This window comes from Amaranthus tricolor, chromosome 6 (genome assembly GCF_026212465.1).
Source record: "Amaranthus tricolor cultivar Red isolate AtriRed21 chromosome 6, ASM2621246v1, whole genome shotgun sequence".
Lineage (NCBI taxonomy): Eukaryota > Viridiplantae > Streptophyta > Magnoliopsida > Caryophyllales > Amaranthaceae > Amaranthus > Amaranthus tricolor.
Window position 1 is genome coordinate 11,353,811 of NC_080052.1, and position 21,523 is coordinate 11,375,333.

Here is a 21,523-nt window from a genome sequence, read left to right on the forward strand (position 1 = left end):
GCGTCAACGGGTCCTTACCTTCGAGTGCCCGTAAATTCGAGGTCGGGACCCGGTTGCGAGTTATATTTTTATAAATAAAATTACTTCCAAAGAGTATATTACTATAATCACCGAAATTCCTTTTGCTCAAGTGGAGCGGAAAGAATTCGCAAATGAAAACGATAAAAAAAAAAAAAAGAAGGGAAAAAGGGGTGCAACACGAGGACTTCCCAGGAGGTCACCCATCCTAGTACTACTCTTGCCCAAGCACGCTTAGCTGCGGAGTTCTGATGGGATCCGGTGCATTAGTGCTGGTATGATCGCACCCGTTCATTCACCGTAACAATTTGTATACATGCGCATTGCCGACCAAAAAAAAACCCAGAGCATTCCAAAGCTCGTAAACTCGCAATCGAGACCCCTCTTTCGAGCCTTCTTCTTCCCAAATACTGTTTTTCACCCTCCCGGTATTGTCCCATTCCCAAAAGAGTCCGCCGTCTGTAAAAGCAAGGTGAACTCGCAACAAAAAAAAGACAAAATGTTTATGAAATCCGCGCAACACTTGGAATTCAAGAGGCCATCCATGCCAGGCACGCTTCCGCGGGGAGTTCCGACGGGTCCGGTGCAATTTCCGCTTACACGAACGCACCGATGCACGCCTCTTTCGAACAATTCGTTCGTATGCGCATCGACCCGCGTCAACGGGTCCTTACCTTCGAGTGCCCGTAAATTCGAGGTCGGGACCCGGTTGCGAGTTATATTTTTATAAATAAAATTACTTCCAAAGAGTATATTACTATAATCACCGAAATTCCTTTTGCTCAAGTGGAGCGGAAAGAATTCGCAAATGAAAACGATAAAAAAAAAAAAAAAGAAGGGAAAAAGGGGTGCAACACGAGGACTTCCCAGGAGGTCACCCATCCTAGTACTACTCTCGCCCAAGCACGCTTAGCTGCGGAGTTCTGATGGGATCCGGTGCATTAGTGCTGGTATGATCGCACCCGTTCATTCACCGTAACAATTTGTATACATGCGCATTGCCGACCAAAAAAAAACCCAGAGCATTCCAAAGCTCGTAAACTCGCAACCGAGACCCCTCTTTCGAGCCTTCTTCTTCCCAAATACTGTTTTTCACCCTCCCGGTATTGTCCCATTCCCAAAAGAGTCCGCCGTCTGTAAAAGCAAGGTGAACTCGCAACAAAAAAAAGACAAAATGTTTATGAAATCCGCGCAACACTTGGAATTCAAGAGGCCATCCATGCCAGGCACGCTTCCGCGGGGAGTTCCGATGGGTCCGGTGCAATTTCCGCTTACACGAACGCACCGATGCACGCCTCTTTCGAACAATTCGTTCGTATGCGCATCGACCCGCGTCAACGGGTCCTTACCTTCGAGTGCCCGTAAATTCGAGGTCGGGACCCGGTTGCGAGTTATATTTTTATAAATAAAATTACTTCCAAAGAGTATATTACTATAATCACCGAAATTCCTTTTGCTCAAGTGGAGCGGAAAGAATTCGCAAATGAAAACGATAAAAAAAAAAAAAAAGAAGGGAAAAAGGGGTGCAACACGAGGACTTCCCAGGAGGTCACCCATCCTAGTACTACTCTCGCCCAAGCACGCTTAGCTGCGGAGTTCTGATGGGATCCGGTGCATTAGTGCTGGTATGATCGCACCCGTTCATTCACCGTAACAATTTGTATACATGCGCATTGCCGACCAAAAAAAAACCCAGAGCATTCCAAAGCTCGTAAACTCGCAACCGAGACCCCTCTTTCGAGCCTTCTTCTTCCCAAATACTGTTTTTCACCCTCCCGGTATTGTCCCATTCCCAAAAGAGTCCGCCGTCTGTAAAAGCAAGGTGAACTCGCAACAAAAAAAAGACAAAATGTTTATGAAATCCGCGCAACACTTGGAATTCAAGAGGCCATCCATGCCAGGCACGCTTCCGCGGGGAGTTCCGACGGGTCCGGTGCAATTTCCGCTTACACGAACGCACCGATGCACGCCTCTTTCGAACAATTCGTTCGTATGCGCATCGACCCGCGTCAACGGGTCCTTACCTTCGAGTGCCCGTAAATTCGAGGTCGGGACCCGGTTGCGAGTTATATTTTTATAAATAAAATTACTTCCAAAGAGTATATTACTATAATCACCGAAATTCCTTTTGCTCAAGTGGAGCGGAAAGAATTCGCAAATGAAAACGATAAAAAAAAAAAAAAAGAAGGGAAAAAGGGGTGCAACACGAGGACTTCCCAGGAGGTCACCCATCCTAGTACTACTCTCGCCCAAGCACGCTTAGCTGCGGAGTTCTGATGGGATCCGGTGCATTAGTGCTGGTATGATCGCACCCGTTCATTCACCGTAACAATTTGTATACATGCGCATTGCCGACCAAAAAAAAACCCAGAGCATTCCAAAGCTCGTAAACTCGCAACCGAGACCCCTCTTTCGAGCCTTCTTCTTCCCAAATACTGTTTTTCACCCTCCCGGTATTGTCCCATTCCCAAAAGAGTCCGCCGTCTGTAAAAGCAAGGTGAACTCGCAACAAAAAAAAGACAAAATGTTTATGAAATCCGCGCAACACTTGGAATTCAAGAGGCCATCCATGCCAGGCACGCTTCCGCGGGGAGTTCCGACGGGTCCGGTGCAATTTCCGCTTACACGAACGCACCGATGCACGCCTCTTTCGAACAATTCGTTCGTATGCGCATCGACCCGCGTCAACGGGTCCTTACCTTCGAGTGCCCGTAAATTCGAGGTCGGGACCCGGTTGCGAGTTATATTTTTATAAATAAAATTACTTCCAAAGAGTATATTACTATAATCACCGAAATTCCTTTTGCTCAAGTGGAGCGGAAAGAATTCGCAAATGAAAACGATAAAAAAAAAAAAAAAGAAGGGAAAAAGGGGTGCAACACGAGGACTTCCCAGGAGGTCACCCATCCTAGTACTACTCTCGCCCAAGCACGCTTAGCTGCGGAGTTCTGATGGGATCCGGTGCATTAGTGCTGGTATGATCGCACCCGTTCATTCACCGTAACAATTTGTATACATGCGCATTGCCGACCAAAAAAAAACCCAGAGCATTCCAAAGCTCGTAAACTCGCAACCGAGACCCCTCTTTCGAGCCTTCTTCTTCCCAAATACTGTTTTTCACCCTCCCGGTATTGTCCCATTCCCAAAAGAGTCCGCCGTCTGTAAAAGCAAGGTGAACTCGCAACAAAAAAAAGACAAAATGTTTATGAAATCCGCGCAACACTTGGAATTCAAGAGGCCATCCATGCCAGGCACGCTTCCGCGGGGAGTTCCGACGGGTCCGGTGCAATTTCCGCTTACACGAACGCACCGATGCACGCCTCTTTCGAACAATTCGTTCGTATGCGCATCGACCCGCGTCAACGGGTCCTTACCTTCGAGTGCCCGTAAATTCGAGGTCGGGACCCGGTTGCGAGTTATATTTTTATAAATAAAATTACTTCCAAAGAGTATATTACTATAATCACCGAAATTCCTTTTGCTCAAGTGGAGCGGAAAGAATTCGCAAATGAAAACGATAAAAAAAAAAAAAAAGAAGGGAAAAAGGGGTGCAACACGAGGACTTCCCAGGAGGTCACCCATCCTAGTACTACTCTCGCCCAAGCACGCTTAGCTGCGGAGTTCTGATGGGATCCGGTGCATTAGTGCTGGTATGATCGCACCCGTTCATTCACCGTAACAATTTGTATACATGCGCATTGCCGACCAAAAAAAAACCCAGAGCATTCCAAAGCTCGTAAACTCGCAACCGAGACCCCTCTTTCGAGCCTTCTTCTTCCCAAATACTGTTTTTCACCCTCCCGGTATTGTCCCATTCCCAAAAGAGTCCGCCGTCTGTAAAAGCAAGGTGAACTCGCAACAAAAAAAAGACAAAATGTTTATGAAATCCGCGCAACACTTGGAATTCAAGAGGCCATCCATGCCAGGCACGCTTCCGCGGGGAGTTCCGACGGGTCCGGTGCAATTTCCGCTTACACGAACGCACCGATGCACGCCTCTTTCGAACAATTCGTTCGTATGCGCATCGACCCGCGTCAACGGGTCCTTACCTTCGAGTGCCCGTAAATTCGAGGTCGGGACCCGGTTGCGAGTTATATTTTTATAAATAAAATTACTTCCAAAGAGTATATTACTATAATCACCGAAATTCCTTTTGCTCAAGTGGAGCGGAAAGAATTCGCAAATGAAAACGATAAAAAAAAAAAAAAAGAAGGGAAAAAGGGGTGCAACACGAGGACTTCCCAGGAGGTCACCCATCCTAGTACTACTCTCGCCCAAGCACGCTTAGCTGCGGAGTTCTGATGGGATCCGGTGCATTAGTGCTGGTATGATCGCACCCGTTCATTCACCGTAACAATTTGTATACATGCGCATTGCCGACCAAAAAAAAACCCAGAGCATTCCAAAGCTCGTAAACTCGCAACCGAGACCCCTCTTTCGAGCCTTCTTCTTCCCAAATACTGTTTTTCACCCTCCCGGTATTGTCCCATTCCCAAAAGAGTCCGCCGTCTGTAAAAGCAAGGTGAACTCGCAACAAAAAAAAGACAAAATGTTTATGAAATCCGCGCAACACTTGGAATTCAAGAGGCCATCCATGCCAGGCACGCTTCCGCGGGGAGTTCCGACGGGTCCGGTGCAATTTCCGCTTACACGAACGCACCGATGCACGCCTCTTTCGAACAATTCGTTCGTATGCGCATCGACCCGCGTCAACGGGTCCTTACCTTCGAGTGCCCGTAAATTCGAGGTCGGGACCCGGTTGCGAGTTATATTTTTATAAATAAAATTACTTCCAAAGAGTATATTACTATAATCACCGAAATTCCTTTTGCTCAAGTGGAGCGGAAAGAATTCGCAAATGAAAACGATAAAAAAAAAAAAAAAGAAGGGAAAAAGGGGTGCAACACGAGGACTTCCCAGGAGGTCACCCATCCTAGTACTACTCTCGCCCAAGCACGCTTAGCTGCGGAGTTCTGATGGGATCCGGTGCATTAGTGCTGGTATGATCGCACCCGTTCATTCACCGTAACAATTTGTATACATGCGCATTGCCGACCAAAAAAAAACCCAGAGCATTCCAAAGCTCGTAAACTCGCAACCGAGACCCCTCTTTCGAGCCTTCTTCTTCCCAAATACTGTTTTTCACCCTCCCGGTATTGTCCCATTCCCAAAAGAGTCCGCCGTCTGTAAAAGCAAGGTGAACTCGCAACAAAAAAAAGACAAAATGTTTATGAAATCCGCGCAACACTTGGAATTCAAGAGGCCATCCATGCCAGGCACGCTTCCGCGGGGAGTTCCGACGGGTCCGGTGCAATTTCCGCTTACACGAACGCACCGATGCACGCCTCTTTCGAACAATTCGTTCGTATGCGCATCGACCCGCGTCAACAGGTCCTTACCTTCGAGTGCCCGTAAATTCGAGGTCGGGACCCGGTTGCGAGTTATATTTTTATAAATAAAATTACTTCCAAAGAGTATATTACTATAATCACCGAAATTCCTTTTGCTCAAGTGGAGCGGAAAGAATTCGCAAATGAAAACGATAAAAAAAAAAAAAAAGAAGGGAAAAAGGGGTGCAACACGAGGACTTCCCAGGAGGTCACCCATCCTAGTACTACTCTCGCCCAAGCACGCTTAGCTGCGGAGTTCTGATGGGATCCGGTGCATTAGTGCTGGTATGATCGCACCCGTTCATTCACCGTAACAATTTGTATACATGCGCATTGCCGACCAAAAAAAAAACCCAGAGCATTCCAAAGCTCGTAAACTCGCAACCGAGACCCCTCTTTCGAGCCTTCTTCTTCCCAAATACTGTTTTTCACCCTCCCGGTATTGTCCCATTCCCAAAAGAGTCCGCCGTCTGTAAAAGCAAGGTGAACTCGCAACAAAAAAAAGACAAAATGTTTATGAAATCCGCGCAACACTTGGAATTCAAGAGGCCATCCATGCCAGGCACGCTTCCGCGGGGAGTTCCGACGGGTCCGGTGCAATTTCCGCTTACACGAACGCACCGATGCACGCCTCTTTCGAACAATTCGTTCGTATGCGCATCGACCCGCGTCAACGGGTCCTTACCTTCGAGTGCCCGTAAATTCGAGGTCGGGACCCGGTTGCGAGTTATATTTTTATAAATAAAATTACTTCCAAAGAGTATATTACTATAATCACCGAAATTCCTTTTGCTCAAGTGGAGCGGAAAGAATTCGCAAATGAAAACGATAAAAAAAAAAAAAAAGAAGGGAAAAAGGGGTGCAACACGAGGACTTCCCAGGAGGTCACCCATCCTAGTACTACTCTCGCCCAAGCACGCTTAGCTGCGGAGTTCTGATGGGATCCGGTGCATTAGTGCTGGTATGATCGCACCCGTTCATTCACCGTAACAATTTGTATACATGCGCATTGCCGACCAAAAAAAAACCCAGAGCATTCCAAAGCTCGTAAACTCGCAACCGAGACCCCTCTTTCGAGCCTTCTTCTTCCCAAATACTGTTTTTCACCCTCCCGGTATTGTCCCATTCCCAAAAGAGTCCGCCGTCTGTAAAAGCAAGGTGAACTCGCAACAAAAAAAAGACAAAATGTTTATGAAATCCGCGCAACACTTGGAATTCAAGAGGCCATCCATGCCAGGCACGCTTCCGCGGGGAGTTCCGACGGGTCCGGTGCAATTTCCGCTTACACGAACGCACCGATGCACGCCTCTTTCGAACAATTCGTTCGTATGCGCATCGACCCGCGTCAACGGGTCCTTACCTTCGAGTGCCCGTAAATTCGAGGTCGGGACCCGGTTGCGAGTTATATTTTTATAAATAAAATTACTTCCAAAGAGTATATTACTATAATCACCGAAATTCCTTTTGCTCAAGTGGAGCGGAAAGAATTCGCAAATGAAAACGATAAAAAAAAAAAAAAAGAAGGGAAAAAGGGGTGCAACACGAGGACTTCCCAGGAGGTCACCCATCCTAGTACTACTCTCGCCCAAGCACGCTTAGCTGCGGAGTTCTGATGGGATCCGGTGCATTAGTGCTGGTATGATCGCACCCGTTCATTCACCGTAACAATTTGTATACATGCGCATTGCCGACCAAAAAAAAAACCCAGAGCATTCCAAAGCTCGTAAACTCGCAACCGAGACCCCTCTTTCGAGCCTTCTTCTTCCCAAATACTGTTTTTCACCCTCCCGGTATTGTCCCATTCCCAAAAGAGTCCGCCGTCTGTAAAAGCAAGGTGAACTCGCAACAAAAAAAAGACAAAATGTTTATGAAATCCGCGCAACACTTGGAATTCAAGAGGCCATCCATGCCAGGCACGCTTCCGCGGGGAGTTCCGACGGGTCCGGTGCAATTTCCGCTTACACGAACGCACCGATGCACGCCTCTTTCGAACAATTCGTTCGTATGCGCATCGACCCGCGTCAACGGGTCCTTACCTTCGAGTGCCCGTAAATTCGAGGTCGGGACCCGGTTGCGAGTTATATTTTTATAAATAAAATTACTTCCAAAGAGTATATTACTATAATCACCGAAATTCCTTTTGCTCAAGTGGAGCGGAAAGAATTCGCAAATGAAAACGATAAAAAAAAAAAAAAGAAGGGAAAAAGGGGTGCAACACGAGGACTTCCCAGGAGGTCACCCATCCTAGTACTACTCTTGCCCAAGCACGCTTAGCTGCGGAGTTCTGATGGGATCCGGTGCATTAGTGCTGGTATGATCGCACCCGTTCATTCACCGTAACAATTTGTATACATGCGCATTGCCGACCAAAAAAAAACCCAGAGCATTCCAAAGCTCGTAAACTCGCAATCGAGACCCCTCTTTCGAGCCTTCTTCTTCCCAAATACTGTTTTTCACCCTCCCGGTATTGTCCCATTCCCAAAAGAGTCCGCCGTCTGTAAAAGCAAGGTGAACTCGCAACAAAAAAAAGACAAAATGTTTATGAAATCCGCGCAACACTTGGAATTCAAGAGGCCATCCATGCCAGGCACGCTTCCGCGGGGAGTTCCGACGGGTCCGGTGCAATTTCCGCTTACACGAACGCACCGATGCACGCCTCTTTCGAACAATTCGTTCGTATGCGCATCGACCCGCGTCAACGGGTCCTTACCTTCGAGTGCCCGTAAATTCGAGGTCGGGACCCGGTTGCGAGTTATATTTTTATAAATAAAATTACTTCCAAAGAGTATATTACTATAATCACCGAAATTCCTTTTGCTCAAGTGGAGCGGAAAGAATTCGCAAATGAAAACGATAAAAAAAAAAAAAAAGAAGGGAAAAAGGGGTGCAACACGAGGACTTCCCAGGAGGTCACCCATCCTAGTACTACTCTCGCCCAAGCACGCTTAACTGCGGAGTTCTGATGGGATCCGGTGCATTAGTGCTGGTATGATCGCACCCGTTCATTCACCGTAACAATTTGTATACATGCGCATTGCCGACCAAAAAAAAACCCAGAGCATTCCAAAGCTCGTAAACTCGCAACCGAGACCCCTCTTTCGAGCCTTCTTCTTCCCAAATACTGTTTTTCACCCTCCCGGTATTGTCCCATTCCCAAAAGAGTCCGCCGTCTGTAAAAGCAAGGTGAACTCGCAACAAAAAAAAGACAAAATGTTTATGAAATCCGCGCAACACTTGGAATTCAAGAGGCCATCCATGCCAGGCACGCTTCCGCGGGGAGTTCCGACGGGTCCGGTGCAATTTCCGCTTACACGAACGCACCGATGCACGCCTCTTTCGAACAATTCGTTCGTATGCGCATCGACCCGCGTCAACAGGTCCTTACCTTCGAGTGCCCGTAAATTCGAGGTCGGGACCCGGTTGCGAGTTATATTTTTATAAATAAAATTACTTCCAAAGAGTATATTACTATAATCACCGAAATTCCTTTTGCTCAAGTGGAGCGGAAAGAATTCGCAAATGAAAACGATAAAAAAAAAAAAAAAGAAGGGAAAAAGGGGTGCAACACGAGGACTTCCCAGGAGGTCACCCATCCTAGTACTACTCTCGCCCAAGCACGCTTAGCTGCGGAGTTCTGATGGGATCCGGTGCATTAGTGCTGGTATGATCGCACCCGTTCATTCACCGTAACAATTTGTATACATGCGCATTGCCGACCAAAAAAAAACCCAGAGCATTCCAAAGCTCGTAAACTCGCAACCGAGACCCCTCTTTCGAGCCTTCTTCTTCCCAAATACTGTTTTTCACCCTCCCGGTATTGTCCCATTCCCAAAAGAGTCCGCCGTCTGTAAAAGCAAGGTGAACTCGCAACAAAAAAAAGACAAAATGTTTATGAAATCCGCGCAACACTTGGAATTCAAGAGGCCATCCATGCCAGGCACGCTTCCGCGGGGAGTTCCGACGGGTCCGGTGCAATTTCCGCTTACACGAACGCACCGATGCACGCCTCTTTCGAACAATTCGTTCGTATGCGCATCGACCCGCGTCAACGGGTCCTTACCTTCGAGTGCCCGTAAATTCGAGGTCGGGACCCGGTTGCGAGTTATATTTTTATAAATAAAATTACTTCCAAAGAGTATATTACTATAATCACCGAAATTCCTTTTGCTCAAGTGGAGCGGAAAGAATTCGCAAATGAAAACGATAAAAAAAAAAAAAGAAGGGAAAAAGGGGTGCAACACGAGGACTTCCCAGGAGGTCACCCATCCTAGTACTACTCTCGCCCAAGCACGCTTAACTGCGGAGTTCTGATGGGATCCGGTGCATTAGTGCTGGTATGATCGCACCCGTTCATTCACCGTAACAATTTGTATACATGCGCATTGCCGACCAAAAAAAAACCCAGAGCATTCCAAAGCTCGTAAACTCGCAACCGAGACCCCTCTTTCGAGCCTTCTTCTTCCCAAATACTGTTTTTCACCCTCCCGGTATTGTCCCATTCCCAAAAGAGTCCGCCGTCTGTAAAAGCAAGGTGAACTCGCAACAAAAAAAAGACAAAATGTTTATGAAATCCGCGCAACACTTGGAATTCAAGAGGCCATCCATGCCAGGCACGCTTCCGCGGGGAGTTCCGACGGGTCCGGTGCAATTTCCGCTTACACGAACGCACCGATGCACGCCTCTTTCGAACAATTCGTTCGTATGCGCATCGACCCGCGTCAACGGGTCCTTACCTTCGAGTGCCCGTAAATTCGAGGTCGGGACCCGGTTGCGAGTTATATTTTTATAAATAAAATTACTTCCAAAGAGTATATTACTATAATCACCGAAATTCCTTTTGCTCAAGTGGAGCGGAAAGAATTCGCAAATGAAAACGATAAAAAAAAAAAAAAAGAAGGGAAAAAGGGGTGCAACACGAGGACTTCCCAGGAGGTCACCCATCCTAGTACTACTCTCGCCCAAGCACGCTTAGCTGCGGAGTTCTGATGGGATCCGGTGCATTAGTGCTGGTATGATCGCACCCGTTCATTCACCGTAACAATTTGTATACATGCGCATTGCCGACCAAAAAAAAACCCAGAGCATTCCAAAGCTCGTAAACTCGCAACCGAGACCCCTCTTTCGAGCCTTCTTCTTCCCAAATACTGTTTTTCACCCTCCCGGTATTGTCCCATTCCCAAAAGAGTCCGCCGTCTGTAAAAGCAAGGTGAACTCGCAACAAAAAAAAGACAAAATGTTTATGAAATCCGCGCAACACTTGGAATTCAAGAGGCCATCCATGCCAGGCACGCTTCCGCGGGGAGTTCCGACGGGTCCGGTGCAATTTCCGCTTACACGAACGCACCGATGCACGCCTCTTTCGAACAATTCGTTCGTATGCGCATCGACCCGCGTCAACGGGTCCTTACCTTCGAGTGCCCGTAAATTCGAGGTCGGGACCCGGTTGCGAGTTATATTTTTATAAATAAAATTACTTCCAAAGAGTATATTACTATAATCACCGAAATTCCTTTTGCTCAAGTGGAGCGGAAAGAATTCGCAAATGAAAACGATAAAAAAAAAAAAAAAGAAGGGAAAAAGGGGTGCAACACGAGGACTTCCCAGGAGGTCACCCATCCTAGTACTACTCTCGCCCAAGCACGCTTAGCTGCGGAGTTCTGATGGGATCCGGTGCATTAGTGCTGGTATGATCGCACCCGTTCATTCACCGTAACAATTTGTATACATGCGCATTGCCGACCAAAAAAAAACCCAGAGCATTCCAAAGCTCGTAAACTCGCAACCGAGACCCCTCTTTCGAGCCTTCTTCTTCCCAAATACTGTTTTTCACCCTCCCGGTATTGTCCCATTCCCAAAAGAGTCCGCCGTCTGTAAAAGCAAGGTGAACTCGCAACAAAAAAAAGACAAAATGTTTATGAAATCCGCGCAACACTTGGAATTCAAGAGGCCATCCATGCCAGGCACGCTTCCGCGGGGAGTTCCGACGGGTCCGGTGCAATTTCCGCTTACACGAACGCACCGATGCACGCCTCTTTCGAACAATTCGTTCGTATGCGCATCGACCCGCGTCAACGGGTCCTTACCTTCGAGTGCCCGTAAATTCGAGGTCGGGACCCGGTTGCGAGTTATATTTTTATAAATAAAATTACTTCCAAAGAGTATATTACTATAATCACCGAAATTCCTTTTGCTCAAGTGGAGCGGAAAGAATTCGCAAATGAAAACGATAAAAAAAAAAAAAGAAGGGAAAAAGGGGTGCAACACGAGGACTTCCCAGGAGGTCACCCATCCTAGTACTACTCTCGCCCAAGCACGCTTAACTGCGGAGTTCTGATGGGATCCGGTGCATTAGTGCTGGTATGATCGCACCCGTTCATTCACCGTAACAATTTGTATACATGCGCATTGCCGACCAAAAAAAAACCCAGAGCATTCCAAAGCTCGTAAACTCGCAACCGAGACCCCTCTTTCGAGCCTTCTTCTTCCCAAATACTGTTTTTCACCCTCCCGGTATTGTCCCATTCCCAAAAGAGTCCGCCGTCTGTAAAAGCAAGGTGAACTCGCAACAAAAAAAAGACAAAATGTTTATGAAATCCGCGCAACACTTGGAATTCAAGAGGCCATCCATGCCAGGCACGCTTCCGCGGGGAGTTCCGACGGGTCCGGTGCAATTTCCGCTTACACGAACGCACCGATGCACGCCTCTTTCGAACAATTCGTTCGTATGCGCATCGACCCGCGTCAACGGGTCCTTACCTTCGAGTGCCCGTAAATTCGAGGTCGGGACCCGGTTGCGAGTTATATTTTTATAAATAAAATTACTTCCAAAGAGTATATTACTATAATCACCGAAATTCCTTTTGCTCAAGTGGAGCGGAAAGAATTCGCAAATGAAAACGATAAAAAAAAAAAAAAAGAAGGGAAAAAGGGGTGCAACACGAGGACTTCCCAGGAGGTCACCCATCCTAGTACTACTCTCGCCCAAGCACGCTTAGCTGCGGAGTTCTGATGGGATCCGGTGCATTAGTGCTGGTATGATCGCACCCGTTCATTCACCGTAACAATTTGTATACATGCGCATTGCCGACCAAAAAAAAACCCAGAGCATTCCAAAGCTCGTAAACTCGCAACCGAGACCCCTCTTTCGAGCCTTCTTCTTCCCAAATACTGTTTTTCACCCTCCCGGTATTGTCCCATTCCCAAAAGAGTCCGCCGTCTGTAAAAGCAAGGTGAACTCGCAACAAAAAAAAGACAAAATGTTTATGAAATCCGCGCAACACTTGGAATTCAAGAGGCCATCCATGCCAGGCACGCTTCCGCGGGGAGTTCCGACGGGTCCGGTGCAATTTCCGCTTACACGAACGCACCGATGCACGCCTCTTTCGAACAATTCGTTCGTATGCGCATCGACCCGCGTCAACAGGTCCTTACCTTCGAGTGCCCGTAAATTCGAGGTCGGGACCCGGTTGCGAGTTATATTTTTATAAATAAAATTACTTCCAAAGAGTATATTACTATAATCACCGAAATTCCTTTTGCTCAAGTGGAGCGGAAAGAATTCGCAAATGAAAACGATAAAAAAAAAAAAAAAGAAGGGAAAAAGGGGTGCAACACGAGGACTTCCCAGGAGGTCACCCATCCTAGTACTACTCTCGCCCAAGCACGCTTAGCTGCGGAGTTCTGATGGGATCCGGTGCATTAGTGCTGGTATGATCGCACCCGTTCATTCACCGTAACAATTTGTATACATGCGCATTGCCGACCAAAAAAAAACCCAGAGCATTCCAAAGCTCGTAAACTCGCAACCGAGACCCCTCTTTCGAGCCTTCTTCTTCCCAAATACTGTTTTTCACCCTCCCGGTATTGTCCCATTCCCAAAAGAGTCCGCCGTCTGTAAAAGCAAGGTGAACTCGCAACAAAAAAAAGACAAAATGTTTATGAAATCCGCGCAACACTTGGAATTCAAGAGGCCATCCATGCCAGGCACGCTTCCGCGGGGAGTTCCGACGGGTCCGGTGCAATTTCCGCTTACACGAACGCACCGATGCACGCCTCTTTCGAACAATTCGTTCGTATGCGCATCGACCCGCGTCAACAGGTCCTTACCTTCGAGTGCCCGTAAATTCGAGGTCGGGACCCGGTTGCGAGTTATATTTTTATAAATAAAATTACTTCCAAAGAGTATATTACTATAATCACCGAAATTCCTTTTGCTCAAGTGGAGCGGAAAGAATTCGCAAATGAAAACGATAAAAAAAAAAAAAAAGAAGGGAAAAAGGGGTGCAACACGAGGACTTCCCAGGAGGTCACCCATCCTAGTACTACTCTCGCCCAAGCACGCTTAGCTGCGGAGTTCTGATGGGATCCGGTGCATTAGTGCTGGTATGATCGCACCCGTTCATTCACCGTAACAATTTGTATACATGCGCATTGCCGACCAAAAAAAAACCCAGAGCATTCCAAAGCTCGTAAACTCGCAACCGAGACCCCTCTTTCGAGCCTTCTTCTTCCCAAATACTGTTTTTCACCCTCCCGGTATTGTCCCATTCCCAAAAGAGTCCGCCGTCTGTAAAAGCAAGGTGAACTCGCAACAAAAAAAAGACAAAATGTTTATGAAATCCGCGCAACACTTGGAATTCAAGAGGCCATCCATGCCAGGCACGCTTCCGCGGGGAGTTCCGACGGGTCCGGTGCAATTTCCGCTTACACGAACGCACCGATGCACGCCTCTTTCGAACAATTCGTTCGTATGCGCATCGACCCGCGTCAACGGGTCCTTACCTTCGAGTGCCCGTAAATTCGAGGTCGGGACCCGGTTGCGAGTTATATTTTTATAAATAAAATTACTTCCAAAGAGTATATTACTATAATCACCGAAATTCCTTTTGCTCAAGTGGAGCGGAAAGAATTCGCAAATGAAAACGATAAAAAAAAAAAAAAAGAAGGGAAAAAGGGGTGCAACACGAGGACTTCCCAGGAGGTCACCCATCCTAGTACTACTCTCGCCCAAGCACGCTTAGCTGCGGAGTTCTGATGGGATCCGGTGCATTAGTGCTGGTATGATCGCACCCGTTCATTCACCGTAACAATTTGTATACATGCGCATTGCCGACCAAAAAAAAACCCAGAGCATTCCAAAGCTCGTAAACTCGCAACCGAGACCCCTCTTTCGAGCCTTCTTCTTCCCAAATACTGTTTTTCACCCTCCCGGTATTGTCCCATTCCCAAAAGAGTCCGCCGTCTGTAAAAGCAAGGTGAACTCGCAACAAAAAAAAGACAAAATGTTTATGAAATCCGCGCAACACTTGGAATTCAAGAGGCCATCCATGCCAGGCACGCTTCCGCGGGGAGTTCCGACGGGTCCGGTGCAATTTCCGCTTACACGAACGCACCGATGCACGCCTCTTTCGAACAATTCGTTCGTATGCGCATCGACCCGCGTCAACGGGTCCTTACCTTCGAGTGCCCGTAAATTCGAGGTCGGGACCCGGTTGCGAGTTATATTTTTATAAATAAAATTACTTCCAAAGAGTATATTACTATAATCACCGAAATTCCTTTTGCTCAAGTGGAGCGGAAAGAATTCGCAAATGAAAACGATAAAAAAAAAAAAAAAGAAGGGAAAAAGGGGTGCAACACGAGGACTTCCCAGGAGGTCACCCATCCTAGTACTACTCTCGCCCAAGCACGCTTAACTGCGGAGTTCTGATGGGATCCGGTGCATTAGTGCTGGTATGATCGCACCCGTTCATTCACCGTAACAATTTGTATACATGCGCATTGCCGACCAAAAAAAAACCCAGAGCATTCCAAAGCTCGTAAACTCGCAACCGAGACCCCTCTTTCGAGCCTTCTTCTTCCCAAATACTGTTTTTCACCCTCCCGGTATTGTCCCATTCCCAAAAGAGTCCGCCGTCTGTAAAAGCAAGGTGAACTCGCAACAAAAAAAAGACAAAATGTTTATGAAATCCGCGCAACACTTGGAAATCAAGAGGCCATCCATGCCAGGCACGCTTCCGCGGGGAGTTCCGACGGGTCCGGTGCAATTTCCGCTTACACGAACGCACCGATGCACGCCTCTTTCGAACAATTCGTTCGTATGCGCATCGACCCGCGTCAACGGGTCCTTACCTTCGAGTGCCCGTAAATTCGAGGTCGGGACCCGGTTGCGAGTTATATTTTTATAAATAAAATTACTTCCAAAGAGTATATTACTATAATCACCGAAATTCCTTTTGCTCAAGTGGAGCGGAAAGAATTCGCAAATGAAAACGATAAAAAAAAAAAAAAGAAGGGAAAAAGGGGTGCAACACGAGGACTTCCCAGGAGGTCACCCATCCTAGTACTACTCTTGCCCAAGCACGCTTAGCTGCGGAGTTCTGATGGGATCCGGTGCATTAGTGCTGGTATGATCGCACCCGTTCATTCACCGTAACAATTTGTATACATGCGCATTGCCGACCAAAAAAAAACCCAGAGCATTCCAAAGCTCGTAAACTCGCAACCGAGACCCCTCTTTCGAGCCTTCTTCTTCCCAAATACTGTTTTTCACCCTCCCGGTATTGTCCCATTCCCAAAAGAGTCCGCCGTCTGTAAAAGCAAGGTGAACTCGCAACAAAAAAAAGACAAAATGTTTATGAAATCCGCGCAACACTTGGAATTCAAGAGGCCATCCATGCCAGGCACGCTTCCGCGGGGAGTTCCGACGGGTCCGGTGCAATTTCCGCTTACACGAACGCACCGATGCACGCCTCTTTCGAACAATTCGTTCGTATGCGCATCGACCCGCGTCAACGGGTCCTTACCTTCGAGTGCCCGTAAATTCGAGGTCGGGACCCGGTTGCGAGTTATATTTTTATAAATAAAATTACTTCCAAAGAGTATATTACTATAATCACCGAAATTCCTTTTGCTCAAGTGGAGCGGAAAGAATTCGCAAATGAAAACGATAAAAAAAAAAAAAAAGAAGGGAAAAAGGGGTGCAACACGAGGACTTCCCAGGAGGTCACCCATCCTAGTACTACTCTCGCCCAAGCACGCTTAACTGCGGAGTTCTGATGGGATCCGGTGCATTAGTGCTGGTATGATCGCACCCGTTCATTCACCGTAACAATTTGTATACATGCGCATTGCCGACCAAAAAAAAACCCAGAGCATTCCAAAGCTCGTAAACTCGCAACCGAGACCCCTCTTTCGAGCCTTCTTCTTCCCAAATACTGTTTTTCACCCTCCCGGTATTGTCCCATTCCCAAAAGAGTCTGCCGTCTGTAAAAGCAAGGTGAACTCGCAACAAAAAAAAGACAAAATGTTTATGAAATCCGCGCAACACTTGGAAATCAAGAGGCCATCCATGCCAGGCACGCTTCCGCGGGGAGTTCCGACGGGTCCGGTGCAATTTCCGCTTACACGAACGCACCGATGCACGCCTCTTTCGAACAATTCGTTCGTATGCGCATCGACCCGCGTCAACGGGTCCTTACCTTCGAGTGCCCGTAAATTCGAGGTCGGGACCCGGTTGCGAGTTATATTTTTATAAATAAAATTACTTCCAAAGAGTATATTACTATAATCACCGAAATTCCTTTTGCTCAAGTGGAGCGGAAAGAATTCGCAAATGAAAACGATAAAAAAAAAAAAAAGAAGGGAAAAAGGGGTGCAACACGAGGACTTCCCAGGAGGTCACCCATCCTAGTACTACTCTCGCCCAAGCACGCTTAGCTGCGGAGTTCTGATGGGATCCGGTGCATTAGTGCTGGTATGATCGCACCCGTTCATTCACCGTAACAATTTGTATACATGCGCATTGCCGACCAAAAAAAAACCCAGAGCATTCCAAAGCTCGTAAACTCGCAACCGAGACCCCTCTTTCGAGCCTTCTTCTTCCCAAATACTGTTTTTCACCCTCCCGGTATTGTCCCATTCCCAAAAGAGTCCGCCGTCTGTAAAAGCAAGGTGAACTCGCAACAAAAAAAAGACAAAATGTTTATGAAATCCGCGCAACACTTGGAATTCAAGAGGCCATCCATGCCAGGCACGCTTCCGCGGGGAGTTCCGACGGGTCCGGTGCAATTTCCGCTTACACGAACGCACCGATGCACGCCTCTTTCGAACAATTCGTTCGTATGCGCATCGACCCGCGTCAACGGGTCCTTACCTTCGAGTGCCCGTAAATTCGAGGTCGGGACCCGGTTGCGAGTTATATTTTTATAAATAAAATTACTTCCAAAGAGTATATTACTATAATCACCGAAATTCCTTTTGCTCAAGTGGAGCGGAAAGAATTCGCAAATGAAAACGATAAAAAAAAAAAAAAGAAGGGAAAAAGGGGTGCAACACGAGGACTTCCCAGGAGGTCACCCATCCTAGTACTACTCTCGCCCAAGCACGCTTAACTGCGGAGTTCTGATGGGATCCGGTGCATTAGTGCTGGTATGATCGCACCCGTTCATTCACCGTAACAATTTGTATACATGCGCATTGCCGACCAAAAAAAAACCCAGAGCATTCCAAAGCTCGTAAACTCGCAACCGAGACCCCTCTTTCGAGCCTTCTTCTTCCCAAATACTGTTTTTCACCCTCCCGGTATTGTCCCATTCCCAAAAGAGTCTGCCGTCTGTAAAAGCAAGGTGAACTCGCAACAAAAAAAAGACAAAATGTTTATGAAATCCGCGCAACACTTGGAAATCAAGAGGCCATCCATGCCAGGCACGCTTCCGCGGGGAGTTCCGACGGGTCCGGTGCAATTTCCGCTTACACGAACGCACCGATGCACGCCTCTTTCGAACAATTCGTTCGTATGCGCATCGACCCGCGTCAACGGGTCCTTACCTTCGAGTGCCCGTAAATTCGAGGTCGGGACCCGGTTGCGAGTTATATTTTTATAAATAAAATTACTTCCAAAGAGTATATTACTATAATCACCGAAATTCCTTTTGCTCAAGTGGAGCGGAAAGAATTCGCAAATGAAAACGATAAAAAAAAAAAAAAAAGAAGGGAAAAAGGGGTGCAACACGAGGACTTCCCAGGAGGTCACCCATCCTAGTACTACTCTCGCCCAAGCACGCTTAACTGCGGAGTTCTGATGGGATCCGGTGCATTAGTGCTGGTATGATCGCACCCGTTCATTCACCGTAACAATTTGTATACATGCGCATTGCCGACCAAAAAAAAACCCAGAGCATTCCAAAGCTCGTAAACTCGCAACCGAGACCCCTCTTTCGAGCCTTCTTCTTCCCAAATACTGTTTTTCACCCTCCCGGTATTGTCCCATTCCCAAAAGAGTCCGCCGTCTGTAAAAGCAAGGTGAACTCGCAACAAAAAAAAGACAAAATGTTTATGAAATCCGCGCAACACTTGGAATTCAAGAGGCCATCCATGCCAGGCACGCTTCCGCGGGGAGTTCCGACGGGTCCGGTGCAATTTCCGCTTACACGAACGCACCGATGCACGCCTCTTTCGAACAATTCGTTCGTATGCGCATCGACCCGCGTCAACGGGTCCTTACCTTCGAGTGCCCGTAAATTCGAGGTCGGGACCCGGTTGCGAGTTATATTTTTATAAATAAAATTACTTCCAAAGAGTATATTACTATAATCACCGAAATTCCTTTTGCTCAAGTGGAGCGGAAAGAATTCGCAAATGAAAACGATAAAAAAAAAAAAAAAAGAAGGGAAAAAGGGGTGCAACACGAGGACTTCCCAGGAGGTCACCCATCCTAGTACTACTCTCGCCCAAGCACGCTTAACTGCGGAGTTCTGATGGGATCCGGTGCATTAGTGCTGGTATGATCGCACCCGTTCATTCACCGTAACAATTTGTATACATGCGCATTGCCGACCAAAAAAAAACCCAGAGCATTCCAAAGCTCGTAAACTCGCAACCGAGACCCCTCTTTCGAGCCTTCTTCTTCCCAAATACTGTTTTTCACCCTCCCGGTATTGTCCCATTCCCAAAAGAGTCCGCCGTCTGTAAAAGCAAGGTGAACTCGCAACAAAAAAAAGACAAAATGTTTATGAAATCCGCGCAACACTTGGAATTCAAGAGGCCATCCATGCCAGGCACGCTTCCGCGGGGAGTTCCGACGGGTCCGGTGCAATTTCCGCTTACACGAACGCACCGATGCACGCCTCTTTCGAACAATTCGTTCGTATGCGCATCGACCCGCGTCAACGGGTCCTTACCTTCGAGTGCCCGTAAATTCGAGGTCGGGACCCGGTTGCGAGTTATATTTTTATAAATAAAATTACTTCCAAAGAGTATATTACTATAATCACCGAAATTCCTTTTGCTCAAGTGGAGCGGAAAGAATTCGCAAATGAAAACGATAAAAAAAAAAAAAAGAAGGGAAAAAGGGGTGCAACACGAGGACTTCCCAGGAGGTCACCCATCCTAGTACTACTCTCGCCCAAGCACGCTTAACTGCGGAGTTCTGATGGGATCCGGTGCATTAGTGCTGGTATGATCGCACCCGTTCATTCACCGTAACAATTTGTATACATGCGCATTGCCGACCAAAAAAAAACCCAGAGCATTCCAAAGCTCGTAAACTCGCAACCGAGACCCCTCTTTCGAGCCTTCTTCTTCCCAAATACTGTTTTTCACCCTCCCGGTATTGTCCCATTCCCAAAAGAGTCCGCCGTCTGTAAAAGCAAGGTGAACTCGCAACAAAAAAAAGACAAAATGTTTATGAAATCCGCGCAACACTTGGAAATCAAGAGGCCATCCATGCCAGGCACGCTTCCGCGGGGAGTTCCGACGGGTCCGGTGCAATTTCCGCTTACACGAACGCACCGATGCACGCCTCTTTCGAACAATTCGTTCGTATGCGCATCGACCCGCGTCAACGGGTCCTTACCTTCGAGTGCCCGTAAATTCGAGGTCGGGACCCGGTTGCGAGTTATATTTTTATAAATAAAATTACTTCCAAAGAGTATATTACTATAATCACCGAAATTCCTTTTGCTCAAGTGGAGCGGAAAGAATTCGCAAATGAAAACGATAAAAAAAAAAAAAAGAAGGGAAAAAGGGGTGCAACACGAGGACTTCCCAGGAGGTCACCCATCCTAGTACTACTCTCGCCCAAGCACGCTTAGCTGCGGAGTTCTGATGGGATCCGGTGCATTAGTGCTGGTATGATCGCACCCGTTCATTCACCGTAACAATTTGTATACATGCGCATTGCCGACCAAAAAAAAACCCAGAGCATTCCAAAGCTCGTAAACTCGCAACCGAGACCCCTCTTTCGAGCCTTCTTCTTCCCAAATACTGTTTTTCACCCTCCCGGTATTGTCCCATTCCCAAAAGAGTCCGCCGTCTGTAAAAGCAAGGTGAACTCGCAACAAAAAAAAGACAAAATGTTTATGAAATCCGCGCAACACTTGGAATTCAAGAGGCCATCCATGCCAGGCACGCTTCCGCGGGGAGTTCCGACGGGTCCGGTGCAATTTCCGCTTACACGAACGCACCGATGCACGCCTCTTTCGAACAATTCGTTCGTATGCGCATCGACCCGCGTCAACGGGTCCTTACCTTCGAGTGCCCGTAAATTCGAGGTAGGGACCCGGTTGCGAGTTATATTTTTATAAATAAAATTACTTCCAAAGAGTATATTACTATAATCACCGAAATTCCTTTTGCTCAAGTGGAGCGGAAAGAATTCGCAAATGAAAACGATAAAAAAAAAAAAAGAAGGGAAAAAGGGGTGCAACACGAGGACTTCCCAGGAGGTCACCCATCCTAGTACTACTCTCGCCCAAGCACGCTTAGCTGCGGAGTTCTGATGGGATCCGGTGCATTAGTGCTGGTATGATCGCACCCGTTCATTCACCGTAACAATTTGTATACATGCGCATTGCCGACCAAAAAAAAACCCAGAGCATTCCAAAGCTCGTAAACTCGCAACCGAGACCCCTCTTTCGAGCCTTCTTCTTCCCAAATACTGTTTTTCACCCTCCCGGTATTGTCCCATTCCCAAAAGAGTCCGCCGTCTGTAAAAGCAAGGTGAACTCGCAACAAAAAAAAGACAAAATGTTTATGAAATCCGCGCAACACTTGGAATTCAAGAGGCCATCCATGCCAGGCACGCTTCCGCGGGGAGTTCCGACGGGTCCGGTGCA

General features: G+C 47.3%; 32 non-coding genes across 32 annotated transcripts; all 32 read right to left on the reverse strand.

Annotated features, from left to right (window-relative positions):
- Nucleotides 1-188: 188 nt before the first annotated feature.
- Nucleotides 189-307, reverse strand: LOC130816525 (5S ribosomal RNA). Its single transcript, XR_009043053.1, has one exon. It is a non-coding gene; the product is annotated as a 5S ribosomal RNA (ribosomal RNA).
- A 556-nt stretch (nt 308-863) lies between these two features.
- Nucleotides 864-982, reverse strand: LOC130816254 (5S ribosomal RNA). Its single transcript, XR_009042798.1, has one exon. It is a non-coding gene; the product is annotated as a 5S ribosomal RNA (ribosomal RNA).
- A 556-nt stretch (nt 983-1,538) lies between these two features.
- Nucleotides 1,539-1,657, reverse strand: LOC130816255 (5S ribosomal RNA). The gene has a single exon (XR_009042799.1). It is a non-coding gene; the product is annotated as a 5S ribosomal RNA (ribosomal RNA).
- Nucleotides 1,658-2,213: 556 nt separating this feature from the next.
- Nucleotides 2,214-2,332, reverse strand: LOC130816256 (5S ribosomal RNA). Its single transcript, XR_009042800.1, has one exon. It is a non-coding gene; the product is annotated as a 5S ribosomal RNA (ribosomal RNA).
- Nucleotides 2,333-2,888: 556 nt separating this feature from the next.
- Nucleotides 2,889-3,007, reverse strand: LOC130816257 (5S ribosomal RNA). The gene has a single exon (XR_009042801.1). It is a non-coding gene; the product is annotated as a 5S ribosomal RNA (ribosomal RNA).
- A 556-nt stretch (nt 3,008-3,563) lies between these two features.
- LOC130816258 (5S ribosomal RNA) lies at nt 3,564-3,682 on the reverse strand. The gene has a single exon (XR_009042802.1). It is a non-coding gene; the product is annotated as a 5S ribosomal RNA (ribosomal RNA).
- Nucleotides 3,683-4,238: 556 nt separating this feature from the next.
- LOC130816259 (5S ribosomal RNA) lies at nt 4,239-4,357 on the reverse strand. Its single transcript, XR_009042803.1, has one exon. It is a non-coding gene; the product is annotated as a 5S ribosomal RNA (ribosomal RNA).
- Nucleotides 4,358-4,913: 556 nt separating this feature from the next.
- LOC130816260 (5S ribosomal RNA) lies at nt 4,914-5,032 on the reverse strand. Its single transcript, XR_009042804.1, has one exon. It is a non-coding gene; the product is annotated as a 5S ribosomal RNA (ribosomal RNA).
- Nucleotides 5,033-5,588: 556 nt separating this feature from the next.
- Nucleotides 5,589-5,707, reverse strand: LOC130816261 (5S ribosomal RNA). Its single transcript, XR_009042805.1, has one exon. It is a non-coding gene; the product is annotated as a 5S ribosomal RNA (ribosomal RNA).
- Nucleotides 5,708-6,264: 557 nt separating this feature from the next.
- Nucleotides 6,265-6,383, reverse strand: LOC130816262 (5S ribosomal RNA). The gene has a single exon (XR_009042806.1). It is a non-coding gene; the product is annotated as a 5S ribosomal RNA (ribosomal RNA).
- A 556-nt stretch (nt 6,384-6,939) lies between these two features.
- On the reverse strand, nt 6,940-7,058 carry LOC130816264 (5S ribosomal RNA). Its single transcript, XR_009042808.1, has one exon. It is a non-coding gene; the product is annotated as a 5S ribosomal RNA (ribosomal RNA).
- Nucleotides 7,059-7,614: 556 nt separating this feature from the next.
- LOC130816526 (5S ribosomal RNA) lies at nt 7,615-7,733 on the reverse strand. The gene has a single exon (XR_009043054.1). It is a non-coding gene; the product is annotated as a 5S ribosomal RNA (ribosomal RNA).
- Nucleotides 7,734-8,289: 556 nt separating this feature from the next.
- On the reverse strand, nt 8,290-8,408 carry LOC130816806 (5S ribosomal RNA). The gene has a single exon (XR_009043343.1). It is a non-coding gene; the product is annotated as a 5S ribosomal RNA (ribosomal RNA).
- A 556-nt stretch (nt 8,409-8,964) lies between these two features.
- LOC130816265 (5S ribosomal RNA) lies at nt 8,965-9,083 on the reverse strand. The gene has a single exon (XR_009042809.1). It is a non-coding gene; the product is annotated as a 5S ribosomal RNA (ribosomal RNA).
- Nucleotides 9,084-9,637: 554 nt separating this feature from the next.
- On the reverse strand, nt 9,638-9,756 carry LOC130816807 (5S ribosomal RNA). The gene has a single exon (XR_009043344.1). It is a non-coding gene; the product is annotated as a 5S ribosomal RNA (ribosomal RNA).
- A 556-nt stretch (nt 9,757-10,312) lies between these two features.
- Nucleotides 10,313-10,431, reverse strand: LOC130816267 (5S ribosomal RNA). The gene has a single exon (XR_009042810.1). It is a non-coding gene; the product is annotated as a 5S ribosomal RNA (ribosomal RNA).
- A 556-nt stretch (nt 10,432-10,987) lies between these two features.
- On the reverse strand, nt 10,988-11,106 carry LOC130816268 (5S ribosomal RNA). The gene has a single exon (XR_009042811.1). It is a non-coding gene; the product is annotated as a 5S ribosomal RNA (ribosomal RNA).
- A 554-nt stretch (nt 11,107-11,660) lies between these two features.
- Nucleotides 11,661-11,779, reverse strand: LOC130816808 (5S ribosomal RNA). The gene has a single exon (XR_009043345.1). It is a non-coding gene; the product is annotated as a 5S ribosomal RNA (ribosomal RNA).
- A 556-nt stretch (nt 11,780-12,335) lies between these two features.
- Nucleotides 12,336-12,454, reverse strand: LOC130816269 (5S ribosomal RNA). The gene has a single exon (XR_009042812.1). It is a non-coding gene; the product is annotated as a 5S ribosomal RNA (ribosomal RNA).
- A 556-nt stretch (nt 12,455-13,010) lies between these two features.
- On the reverse strand, nt 13,011-13,129 carry LOC130816270 (5S ribosomal RNA). The gene has a single exon (XR_009042813.1). It is a non-coding gene; the product is annotated as a 5S ribosomal RNA (ribosomal RNA).
- Nucleotides 13,130-13,685: 556 nt separating this feature from the next.
- On the reverse strand, nt 13,686-13,804 carry LOC130816271 (5S ribosomal RNA). The gene has a single exon (XR_009042814.1). It is a non-coding gene; the product is annotated as a 5S ribosomal RNA (ribosomal RNA).
- A 556-nt stretch (nt 13,805-14,360) lies between these two features.
- LOC130816272 (5S ribosomal RNA) lies at nt 14,361-14,479 on the reverse strand. The gene has a single exon (XR_009042815.1). It is a non-coding gene; the product is annotated as a 5S ribosomal RNA (ribosomal RNA).
- Nucleotides 14,480-15,035: 556 nt separating this feature from the next.
- Nucleotides 15,036-15,154, reverse strand: LOC130816809 (5S ribosomal RNA). The gene has a single exon (XR_009043346.1). It is a non-coding gene; the product is annotated as a 5S ribosomal RNA (ribosomal RNA).
- Nucleotides 15,155-15,709: 555 nt separating this feature from the next.
- LOC130816527 (5S ribosomal RNA) lies at nt 15,710-15,828 on the reverse strand. The gene has a single exon (XR_009043055.1). It is a non-coding gene; the product is annotated as a 5S ribosomal RNA (ribosomal RNA).
- Nucleotides 15,829-16,384: 556 nt separating this feature from the next.
- Nucleotides 16,385-16,503, reverse strand: LOC130816810 (5S ribosomal RNA). Its single transcript, XR_009043347.1, has one exon. It is a non-coding gene; the product is annotated as a 5S ribosomal RNA (ribosomal RNA).
- Nucleotides 16,504-17,058: 555 nt separating this feature from the next.
- On the reverse strand, nt 17,059-17,177 carry LOC130816273 (5S ribosomal RNA). The gene has a single exon (XR_009042816.1). It is a non-coding gene; the product is annotated as a 5S ribosomal RNA (ribosomal RNA).
- A 555-nt stretch (nt 17,178-17,732) lies between these two features.
- Nucleotides 17,733-17,851, reverse strand: LOC130816812 (5S ribosomal RNA). Its single transcript, XR_009043348.1, has one exon. It is a non-coding gene; the product is annotated as a 5S ribosomal RNA (ribosomal RNA).
- A 557-nt stretch (nt 17,852-18,408) lies between these two features.
- On the reverse strand, nt 18,409-18,527 carry LOC130816813 (5S ribosomal RNA). The gene has a single exon (XR_009043349.1). It is a non-coding gene; the product is annotated as a 5S ribosomal RNA (ribosomal RNA).
- A 557-nt stretch (nt 18,528-19,084) lies between these two features.
- Nucleotides 19,085-19,203, reverse strand: LOC130816814 (5S ribosomal RNA). The gene has a single exon (XR_009043350.1). It is a non-coding gene; the product is annotated as a 5S ribosomal RNA (ribosomal RNA).
- A 555-nt stretch (nt 19,204-19,758) lies between these two features.
- Nucleotides 19,759-19,877, reverse strand: LOC130816815 (5S ribosomal RNA). Its single transcript, XR_009043351.1, has one exon. It is a non-coding gene; the product is annotated as a 5S ribosomal RNA (ribosomal RNA).
- A 555-nt stretch (nt 19,878-20,432) lies between these two features.
- LOC130816274 (5S ribosomal RNA) lies at nt 20,433-20,551 on the reverse strand. The gene has a single exon (XR_009042817.1). It is a non-coding gene; the product is annotated as a 5S ribosomal RNA (ribosomal RNA).
- A 554-nt stretch (nt 20,552-21,105) lies between these two features.
- LOC130816276 (5S ribosomal RNA) lies at nt 21,106-21,224 on the reverse strand. Its single transcript, XR_009042819.1, has one exon. It is a non-coding gene; the product is annotated as a 5S ribosomal RNA (ribosomal RNA).
- Between the last annotated feature and the right edge of the window lie 299 nt (nt 21,225-21,523).